Raw genomic sequence first — 11,743 nt, 5'->3', positions numbered from 1 at the left:
CTTTTTTATTAAAGCCTGCTGATTGTTACAGTGAAAGAATGATGTCGACAGTCCGTGTACTTTTGGAGTTACAGAACATTTTGTAAGACGAAGAAACGGCAGTTTTCACCTCTCAGTTGTGGTAAACGCTTGAAATATATTATAGGGCAGGCCGCGGCGTAGAGAACGCGCTTTGGGAACGAGAGACCCAGGTTGAAATCTAGCCAGTGGCAGTATCTAATATCGTTCCCTAATTCACTTTATAATTACAAATTCTCAACACTTGAACATTCCCACGTGTGTTCTGATCAAAACAGTGCAAGAATGAGCTCTTTAGCTTTTGATTTACAACTTATCCACATTTCTTTGCGGACACTCCTGCATGTCACAAATACATTGCACAAAGCGCATCTGTGGCTGTGTACCATTCGTGGTGCGTTGGCTCCCTCTACTGGTACGCGCCTCATTCAAATGTCGCCACACATTTAAAATTGCAGGGTGTCTTTACACTGTCATAGCTCCTAGATAGATTTCTTCAGAGCTGAAAATCGCTGTGATTATTCACCATAGCCTGCTTTGTCTTACAGTGAAAGAACGATGTCAACGTATAGCATCGTTGGTTACTTTAATTATGTTTGGTTTTTTTAAAATCAAATCCTCCAAAACAGGACCATTGTGACACAAAACCTCTCACACACTAACACAAACTCTTTATACAGATACAGAGCTTTACATGTATAAATAAGGCAGACAAAAATGCATAAAACACAAGCTATCCACAGACTGTCGGTGGATGCCATGTCACTTTATTTTGTTTTTATCTTGTTTCTTTTTGGTGTAGCCTCATTAAACAAAATGTTTATAAAAATGACCACTTTTATTATGAATTATTAGGAAATTAATAATTCATTATTAATTATTTATTATGAACACACCTGCCACCCTCAAGTAGAGGTGGCAGAGAGGAGGCACTTGGAGTTTCGGTCGAGAAAGTGTCCGTGTGACTGAGTCCTGTCCCAGCTCTGCTTCAAGGTCTGTCGGTCCAGCTTGTTGAGGGTCTGAGAGCAAAGACGGATATCCTGGACCAGCTCTGACAAACTGTCCAGGTCTTGACTCTCCCAGGGGCCAGAGACCTGACAACCTGCAGGTTAAGCAACAAAGAATCATTTTATTTCATATCCATAATTTCCATTTTCCCCCCTATAAATATTTGACATCCAAATGTAGCCTGTTAGCTAGCGTTCAGCAATGTTTTCTGCTCCATAAAATGGAAAATTAATTCACAGCTAATCTTTTTTTTAAATCTTTAAACCACACTTCTATATTGTAATGTCTGTGTGTGTAATCATCATGTAACACCTCTGTGCATACATACTAAATGTTCAAACTTAGAAATGCGTCAAAAGGAAACGCACTGATAGCAAGAAACAAACTGTTGCCAAGTACAACTTTGCACAGGTGATAAAAACATCAAAGAAATCCAAATTGTGAATTAGTGTGAAACGGTGAATCTAAGAATAGCTTTAGAAAAAAAAAGGAACTCCATGGAGTATCTCCAAGTTCAGACATACCTTCGAGGTTTAGAAGTGTCAGTGGTCGACGGGCCTCTCTGACAGACGCCAGGATGTTGTGAAGTCCCACTGATGTAACAGACGGATTTCCTGACAGATTCAGACTCACCAGTGTGGGACACGACGAGAGGCACCTGTGAAATAATAAGAAAAAGTCCAACAGGCCAGTAAAGAGTGACAATTTAAACAAAGGCAAAGCCCCACTAACATGAGTAATAACTGAGCCGTAGAAATGACGCCCTCACACACACACACACACACACCTCGCCAAGGTAGCTACACTGCTGTCTGTCAGCCCATTTGCAGCCAGGCTGAGGTGGGTCAGAGAGCACTCGTCCTGCAAAAACACAAAAGTCTTAACCTGATTGCACAATTATATCTTTCGACAATAAATGACATTGCATGATTTTTGCGTGCACACCTGTGACAGGACTTTGGCGAGGTGTTCCAGTGCCGGGTAATCAGCAGGCCCTCTGCAGACAGCTGACAGGTCCACGTGTGTGAGGCAGTGGAGGGGCAGAGTCTTTAACACCAGCTCAAAGCCGGTGGAGCCCAGGGGATTGAGGGACAGGCACACTGCTTTCAAATGGCCTGTGCCTGAACGTTCAGAAGATGTAAAGTTAGTTGCAGTTTTGCTTATGGGTGGGAGTTCAGTGAAGCTTAAGGCTTCAGTCAGCTGCTTGTTAGAGAGTCACCTGTGAGCGCGCTGGCTAGCAGCAGTCGATGCTGCTGAAGGAAATGAGCAGTGAGACCTGCAGAGACCGCTTGGCTAGCACAGGGCAGCAGGACAGCAGACAGGACAGAGACTCAGACACGCCGTCCCCCAGTGGGTTCATACTGAGGTCCAGCTCCTCCAGGCACTTTGAGTGGAAACGAGCAGAAAAAGCAAATGATCACGAGAGCCAATTCTCTCTGACAGATATCATTGATACGAATCAGGTTAGCTTGTTATTAAGATCTAAGGTAGTTATTAAGACCAGAGGTACTTAAATACAGGTTAGATGGTAAACCTGGAGCTGCCACTATTGGCTAGCTGAGGCCCTTACCGGGAATGCAGGTGCACTCTGTCCCTTTAAAGCATTTACAGCCTTCTCCAGGCCGTCCCCTGTAATGCAGTTGGCAGAAATGTCCAGCAGCTGCAGACGAGGCATGGTGAGCGTTGTGGCAATCAGCTCAGGGAGAAGGTCGTCAGACATACGGTTTCCAGAAATTCGCAGCTCCGTGAGGCTGGCCTGAAGTTTTAGGGCACGGAGGAGCGGGCTGAGGGAAGAGGCGGCCAAACCGAGACATTTGGAGTCCTGACACGGAGGAACCCCGGTCCCGAACCTCACATAGCCGGGAGACACGCTTGTTCTCATCTACAGGTAGAAAGAGATGGTACTTCATAACAGAATACAAGAATGCACATGTGTCCGTTTTATAATGCATTTCCTCTGTGTTGCTCACCCACTGCCAGACTTTGACAGGCCTTCTTGTATCGCTCAGGGAGAGGAGGGAGATCCCCACGAGCAAACGTCAGCCAGAACCCACAACACAAACCCATCAGTTATCCTGCACTGGTGCGGGAAAGTGAAGCCAAGGATTCAATCCCAAAAACTGTGATTCCTTCAGTGTCTTCTGGAAGCTGGCTCCAAAAGCAAGTCAGCATCCAGTCTGGTAATAGAAATGGTTCTAATCTTTACAGTTTCTCAGATTGTAGTTTCTCAGGCAGCTTGTTAACATAATCAGCCCTTCACCTTCTTACCAGAATCATACAGTCTAAAACCTGCACGCCTCATCTGGGTAAGAAAGATGAAGTCATTGTGGAAGGACCTAGAACCTCCATTCCTTCTATCAGTGATTTAATGAAAAGACCTCTGTGTCTATGAGAAAGTCTATTTTATGAATTTGGGCCATACTTTGCCTAAGAAAAGGAGTATGCTCACTGGCTGACATGCAAGCTGTTTCACAGTCATAGCCGTCCTCTTGTCACTGTGGGTTGTTTTTTTTATTTTTAAATCCAAGATAGCAACGGTGACAACATTTGTCTTAAACACTCGTGATCAGACTTCATCAACCAATCATGGTAGTCTTCAGCATCTTTTAAATTGTCTGTGGTCCAAGTATGGTCACTTCTGGCTCTCCTCAGTGTCACCTCACCTCTTCATTTGTGTGCAGGACGGCCAGTAGCTGGTCCTGCGGGGAGAGCAGAGCGCCTTCTTTCTGCAGAGAGAGACGAGGCAGGAGGCCACATTTCTGGTAGTAACGCTGAGCTGCCTGCTCACACAGCCACGACACAGAGCAGGAGTTGGCCTCACTGGGATGCAGAGCAATGACCGGCGATTAAACAGAAATTAAAAACAAAACAACAACAACAACAAAAAAACACTATACCAATCAGATTGGGATTTATTTTTATGTACTGCTCAAACTTAAAACTTTTCACCGACCTTTGTGGAACTGGGATCAGGAAGACGTCTTCCTGAACCCGGACCCTCATTCTGATTGGTGGAGGAAGTGACGTGGGCATAGGAGCAACCAAAGTTTGAGTTGGAGGCTAGAGTAAATAAAATAAAACATTCAAGCACTGTTAAAACATCTGTATTTAATGTCGTCAACTCTTTGTAGAAAGACAAAGCAGAGTCTGTGGAGGGATCAGAAAGTCTAAACATCAGGAAAGTAAAAGTTTGTCAGGTGATGCTACAAAACACCAAGGTATAACTATATATAAGATCCGAAATGGGCGATGTCATCTTTTACTCGTGGACAAAGCCCACGGCATCCAGGCTGCAGAAATATGTAAAAACAGCTCGCCCGTTTTGATCAGCTCGCGCTCATTTACTTCCACATTCATCACTGTTCAAAATGAATCAGAAATGAAGACACATCATCTTCAAGTTATATCCCCTAGTGACACTGAATTATAGTTATTCTCTCACTGAGTGTGCATTTCCTGAATAATTCATGTGTAGTCTCACTCTGACTATCACCTTTTCACACTTGGAGTGACTTATTCACAATCACTGTGTTGTGTGTATTTCCTTAGTTAGTGTTACTCCATCCGTAACTAACAAACAGCAAAAGAGCATTCTACTTCTGACCTAAGCATGGATAAGGAGAGGTGGGGGCGGTGTGTCTGATCTCCAATCGTCATCATCTGCATCCCCAAGCTGTTCTTTCTCTGAGAGAGGCCTCTACTGGACAGGGAGGAAACTGCAGATCCTGAAAGAAAAAGGGCACAACAAGCTAGAAAAGTGGGAAAAGCACGAAAAAGAAAAACCAAACAAACCCAGTCTAATCTGCAGGCCGTGTCCGAGTTCAAATACTTGTTTTGAATTCCAGCTGCAGAAGATAAGGCAGTTTCCTCTACTCTTGGCCCAGATGAGTGTGGTAAAAAGCAAACTTACAAATCAGATGTCCTTGCAGAGCCTTAACTCCATCCTGTACATCCGATATGGACTGAAGCTGTCTGGTGAGGCTTGCTATGAACACCAGCTGCCTGATAATGTTGATGACCCACTCTTTCTGTGAGCCAGCACAGCCTGTGTGTGTGGAGGGATGTCGGAAAAAAACAAAACAAAAAAACAAAAAAACAATTAGCCTGAATTAGGACTAGTTGTCATCATTTTTTTTCACATAGCCACGGTTTTTTCTATGGTCTGTTTTTGGGCCATTAATGTAGTTTGGTAACAGCATTATGCTTAAAAATGTTCATCTTTTACTGTTACCTGTTGTGGATCACAAAGTTTAAAACTACTTAAAAACACACACAAACACAACAAAGTAACTCCACCATGTGTCTATCCGGTCTTTAAGTGATGACGTGATCAATCCTACTTCTGGGCCCAAACTACTCTGCGTTTAATAAGGCTGTTGTGTTTTTAACATGTTTTAATGCTTTGTAACTTGTTCTATTTAATCTCAACAAGCCCCTTACAAAAAGTAAGTGATCACTGTCGGCCTCTCTCAGTTTTTATTACAACTATTCATTTTAAAGCTCAGTTTTTAAAACCTTACCATGTAACTACAGCCCAGGCAATGCAGCAGCACATTAATGACTAACCTGTATGTGGATGGATTATCTCAGTTGTTCTCTTGACTGAAGTTTGGTCCGTTTACAGCATCCTGCCATGCCACTGCATTTGTCCCTAACCATCGGGAACCCTCACCTTAATTCTTATCCAGTGGAAAAAAGTTCCCCTTCATCACTGTGTTAATGTTATGCTAACATAGCTGTTTCGCTAGTCACATAGCACATCACTATATACCAGCTAGCCAAACTTCAGTAACCCTACAAACATCACTGCTGCTTACTTTCCTGTCTTCATGTATGTCAGAAGTGATAGCAGAGCTGTGCCTTTTAATTTGTTTTAGAAATCCCTCAGTCAGAACCTGGTATATTATATTTAGACGGAAACTAGTGAGCTAACTCTCTGCTAACTTCTAACTTCAGACAGATTTTTAACTCTCAGTGATCATTTGACTTTGGGACCTGCAGTGTAGTTTGGGTCCAGACACGCTAATGACCAGACTTAAAGACCAAATTTCGGGTCACTTTTGCTGGTCCCAAGCCCCAATAAAGAAGCTAGCTTGAAGCTTGACATAAAAAACAATAATTGCTAAGAAAAGTGTAATTTGTAGTTCTAAATATATTCTAAATGCATTTAGATCGTTTTTACTCACTTTATGTCTCTTCCACGATGTTACGTCTCTCTCCTATGTTGGTTACAATTACATAAGCACTTAGCAGGACAGTGGAAAAACCCAGGGCCACAGTGATACTGAGAATTCCACGGTGTTCACTGTCTTCAGCAACCTTACGAGGGCCGGTTGAACGGCTACAGTCTTATCATACACGTGCAGTGTTCCTACAAGCCATAAGGTTACCTTGAGTGAGGAAGATGATGATTGAATGTCCGTCTGAGTCCATAGGTTGAGGTGCAAGCACATTTCTCCCATTCTCCACAGAGGGCAGTGGCGCATAGGTGTGACGTCACTAACACTTAAGTTGCCTTAGAGTGATAGCAGAAAATTGTGAGTGTTACACTTGTATGCGGCTTGACGTAGGCACACATTGGCAGGGATGTGGTTGGAACGGCTGACTAGATAAGGCCTGGTGTCCAGCTAATGAAAAAGAGCCGAAAATTGGGGTGCGGCTGCGCAGGTGTGCACTTTAAATATAGCACTTTTGCCCTGTCATTCCGGGCCGCCGAGTGGCTCATGGGAACGTGACAGGCCCTATGGCAGAGATTGAGGACAGAGGGCAGTGGTTCGAATCCCATGCGGACCATATGCTGGGGACACAAAAAAAAAAAAAAAAAAAAAAAAAAATCCCTGGCTCTGAAATTCACTTGCTACGCTTGCTAGAAGCCTACAGGCGAGCCTACAGAATGGGCTCTCTCTGCCTTTTTTTTTTTTTTTACCCCTGTCTCAAAATCTCTTCCATCAATCAATATTGGTTGTTATGGTTGCTATGGACGCCAAACACACCATGCATTGTCGCTTTCTCAATCTCTTCTTCATGTCCGAACAAACGCTCAATTTTGCCTTCATTAACACAAATTATACATCAAAATGTAGGTATTTTTCTTGCCTTTAACAAAATGGCACTGTCATTATTGTAGGAGTTGCCGTTTTCTCGCAAATGGCCTCGAAGCAACACAGTTAAAAAATGTCCACATTCAAAGTCTATGGAGACTTGAGTGAAAATGACAGCTGAAATTCTGTAACAGAGGCGTTTTCAACTCCTCATATCTCCTAGATGTATTTTTCTTTAGAGACCTGAAAACCGCCTTGATTTTTTTTTTCCTTTTTTATTAAAGCCTGCTGATTGTTACAGTGAAAGAATGATGTCGACAGTCCGTGTACTTTTGGAGTTACAGAACATTTTGTAAGACGAAGAAACGGCAGTTTTCACCTCTCAGTTGTGGTAAACGCTTGAAATATATTATAGGGCAGGCCGCGGCGTAGAGAACGCGCTTTGGGAACGAGAGACCCAGGTTGAAATCTAGCCAGTGGCAGTATCTAATATCGTTCCCTAATTCACTTTATAATTACAAATTCTCAACACTTGAACATTCCCACGTGTGTTCTGATCAAAACAGTGCAAGAATGAGCTCTTTAGCTTTTGATTTACAACTTATCCACATTTCTTTGCGGACACTCCTGCATGTCACAAATACATTGCACAAAGCGCATCTGTGGCTGTGTACCATTCGTGGTGCGTTGGCTCCCTCTACTGGTACGCGCCTCATTCAAATGTCGCCACACATTTAAAATTGCAGGGTGTCTTTACACTGTCATAGCTCCTAGATAGATTTCTTCAGAGCTGAAAATCGCTGTGATTATTCACCATAGCCTGCTTTGTCTTACAGTGAAAGAACGATGTCAACGTATAGCATCGTTGGTTACTTTAATTATGTTTGGTTTTTTTAAAATCAAATCCTCCAAAACAGGACCATTGTGACACAAAACCTCTCACACACTAACACAAACTCTTTATACAGATACAGAGCTTTACATGTATAAATAAGGCAGACAAAAATGCATAAAACACAAGCTATCCACAGACTGTCGGTGGATGCCATGTCACTTTATTTTGTTTTTATCTTGTTTCTTTTTGGTGTAGCCTCATTAAACAAAATGTTTATAAAAATGACCACTTTTATTATGAATTATTAGGAAATTAATAATTCATTATTAATTATTTATTATGAACACACCTGCCACCCTCAAGTAGAGGTGGCAGAGAGGAGGCACTTGGAGTTTCGGTCGAGAAAGTGTCCGTGTGACTGAGTCCTGTCCCAGCTCTGCTTCAAGGTCTGTCGGTCCAGCTTGTTGAGGGTCTGAGAGCAAAGACGGATATCCTGGACCAGCTCTGACAAACTGTCCAGGTCTTGACTCTCCCAGGGGCCAGAGACCTGACAACCTGCAGGTTAAGCAACAAAGAATCATTTTATTTCATATCCATAATTTCCATTTTCCCCCCTATAAATATTTGACATCCAAATGTAGCCTGTTAGCTAGCGTTCAGCAATGTTTTCTGCTCCATAAAATGGAAAATTAATTCACAGCTAATCTTTTTTTTAAATCTTTAAACCACACTTCTATATTGTAATGTCTGTGTGTGTAATCATCATGTAACACCTCTGTGCATACATACTAAATGTTCAAACTTAGAAATGCGTCAAAAGGAAACGCACTGATAGCAAGAAACAAACTGTTGCCAAGTACAACTTTGCACAGGTGATAAAAACATCAAAGAAATCCAAATTGTGAATTAGTGTGAAACGGTGAATCTAAGAATAGCTTTAGAAAAAAAAAGGAACTCCATGGAGTATCTCCAAGTTCAGACATACCTTCGAGGTTTAGAAGTGTCAGTGGTCGACGGGCCTCTCTGACAGACGCCAGGATGTTGTGAAGTCCCACTGATGTAACAGACGGATTTCCTGACAGATTCAGACTCACCAGTGTGGGACACGACGAGAGGCACCTGTGAAATAATAAGAAAAAGTCCAACAGGCCAGTAAAGAGTGACAATTTAAACAAAGGCAAAGCCCCACTAACATGAGTAATAACTGAGCCGTAGAAATGACGCCCTCACACACACACACACACACACCTCGCCAAGGTAGCTACACTGCTGTCTGTCAGCCCATTTGCAGCCAGGCTGAGGTGGGTCAGAGAGCACTCGTCCTGCAAAAACACAAAAGTCTTAACCTGATTGCACAATTATATCTTTCGACAATAAATGACATTGCATGATTTTTGCGTGCACACCTGTGACAGGACTTTGGCGAGGTGTTCCAGTGCCGGGTAATCAGCAGGCCCTCTGCAGACAGCTGACAGGTCCACGTGTGTGAGGCAGTGGAGGGGCAGAGTCTTTAACACCAGCTCAAAGCCGGTGGAGCCCAGGGGATTGAGGGACAGGCACACTGCTTTCAAATGGCCTGTGCCTGAACGTTCAGAAGATGTAAAGTTAGTTGCAGTTTTGCTTATGGGTGGGAGTTCAGTGAAGCTTAAGGCTTCAGTCAGCTGCTTGTTAGAGAGTCACCTGTGAGCGCGCTGGCTAGCAGCAGTCGATGCTGCTGAAGGAAATGAGCAGTGAGACCTGCAGAGACCGCTTGGCTAGCACAGGGCAGCAGGACAGCAGACAGGACAGAGACTCAGACACGCCGTCCCCCAGTGGGTTCATACTGAGGTCCAGCTCCTCCAGGCACTTTGAGTGGAAACGAGCAGAAAAAGCAAATGATCACGAGAGCCAATTCTCTCTGACAGATATCATTGATACGAATCAGGTTAGCTTGTTATTAAGATCTAAGGTAGTTATTAAGACCAGAGGTACTTAAATACAGGTTAGATGGTAAACCTGGAGCTGCCACTATTGGCTAGCTGAGGCCCTTACCGGGAATGCAGGTGCACTCTGTCCCTTTAAAGCATTTACAGCCTTCTCCAGGCCGTCCCCTGTAATGCAGTTGGCAGAAATGTCCAGCAGCTGCAGACGAGGCATGGTGAGCGTTGTGGCAATCAGCTCAGGGAGAAGGTCGTCAGACATACGGTTTCCAGAAATTCGCAGCTCCGTGAGGCTGGCCTGAAGTTTTAGGGCACGGAGGAGCGGGCTGAGGGAAGAGGCGGCCAAACCGAGACATTTGGAGTCCTGACACGGAGGAACCCCGGTCCCGAACCTCACATAGCCGGGAGACACGCTTGTTCTCATCTACAGGTAGAAAGAGATGGTACTTCATAACAGAATACAAGAATGCACATGTGTCCGTTTTATAATGCATTTCCTCTGTGTTGCTCACCCACTGCCAGACTTTGACAGGCCTTCTTGTATCGCTCAGGGAGAGGAGGGAGATCCCCACGAGCAAACGTCAGCCAGAACCCACAACACAAACCCATCAGTTATCCTGCACTGGTGCGGGAAAGTGAAGCCAAGGATTCAATCCCAAAAACTGTGATTCCTTCAGTGTCTTCTGGAAGCTGGCTCCAAAAGCAAGTCAGCATCCAGTCTGGTAATAGAAATGGTTCTAATCTTTACAGTTTCTCAGATTGTAGTTTCTCAGGCAGCTTGTTAACATAATCAGCCCTTCACCTTCTTACCAGAATCATACAGTCTAAAACCTGCACGCCTCATCTGGGTAAGAAAGATGAAGTCATTGTGGAAGGACCTAGAACCTCCATTCCTTCTATCAGTGATTTAATGAAAAGACCTCTGTGTCTATGAGAAAGTCTATTTTATGAATTTGGGCCATACTTTGCCTAAGAAAAGGAGTATGCTCACTGGCTGACATGCAAGCTGTTTCACAGTCATAGCCGTCCTCTTGTCACTGTGGGTTGTTTTTTTTATTTTTAAATCCAAGATAGCAACGGTGACAACATTTGTCTTAAACACTCGTGATCAGACTTCATCAACCAATCATGGTAGTCTTCAGCATCTTTTAAATTGTCTGTGGTCCAAGTATGGTCACTTCTGGCTCTCCTCAGTGTCACCTCACCTCTTCATTTGTGTGCAGGACGGCCAGTAGCTGGTCCTGCGGGGAGAGCAGAGCGCCTTCTTTCTGCAGAGAGAGACGAGGCAGGAGGCCACATTTCTGGTAGTAACGCTGAGCTGCCTGCTCACACAGCCACGACACAGAGCAGGAGTTGGCCTCACTGGGATGCAGAGCAATGACCGGCGATTAAACAGAAATTAAAAACAAAACAACAACAACAACAAAAAAACACTATACCAATCAGATTGGGATTTATTTTTATGTACTGCTCAAACTTAAAACTTTTCACCGACCTTTGTGGAACTGGGATCAGGAAGACGTCTTCCTGAACCCGGACCCTCATTCTGATTGGTGGAGGAAGTGACGTGGGCATAGGAGCAACCAAAGTTTGAGTTGGAGGCTAGAGTAAATAAAATAAAACATTCAAGCACTGTTAAAACATCTGTATTTAATGTCGTCAACTCTTTGTAGAAAGACAAAGCAGAGTCTGTGGAGGGATCAGAAAGTCTAAACATCAGGAAAGTAAAAGTTTGTCAGGTGATGCTACAAAACACCAAGGTATAACTATATATAAGATCCGAAATGGGCGATGTCATCTTTTACTCGTGGACAAAGCCCACGGCATCCAGGCTGCAGAAATATGTAAAAACAGCTCGCCCGTTTTGATCAGCTCGCGCTCATTTACTTCCACATTCATCACTGTTCAAAATGAATCAGAAA

The 11,743-nt window shown here is 43.7% G+C and overlaps 2 pseudogenes; both read right to left on the bottom strand.

Annotated features, from left to right (window-relative positions):
• Window positions 1-923: 923 nt before the first annotated feature.
• Window positions 924-4,059, bottom strand: LOC146610639 (tonsoku-like protein; annotated as a pseudogene).
• Window positions 4,060-8,260: 4,201 nt separating this feature from the next.
• On the bottom strand, window positions 8,261-11,396 carry LOC146610638 (tonsoku-like protein; annotated as a pseudogene).
• Between the last annotated feature and the right edge of the window lie 347 nt (window positions 11,397-11,743).

The sequence above is a fragment of the Diplotaxodon limnothrissa genome, linkage group LG20, assembly GCF_057381915.1.
Source record: "Diplotaxodon limnothrissa isolate DT_005_m linkage group LG20, D_limnothrissa_male_GT1.1, whole genome shotgun sequence".
NCBI classification, from domain to species: domain Eukaryota; kingdom Metazoa; phylum Chordata; class Actinopteri; order Cichliformes; family Cichlidae; genus Diplotaxodon; species Diplotaxodon limnothrissa.
This window is presented reverse-complemented; position numbering and strand designations above follow the sequence as displayed.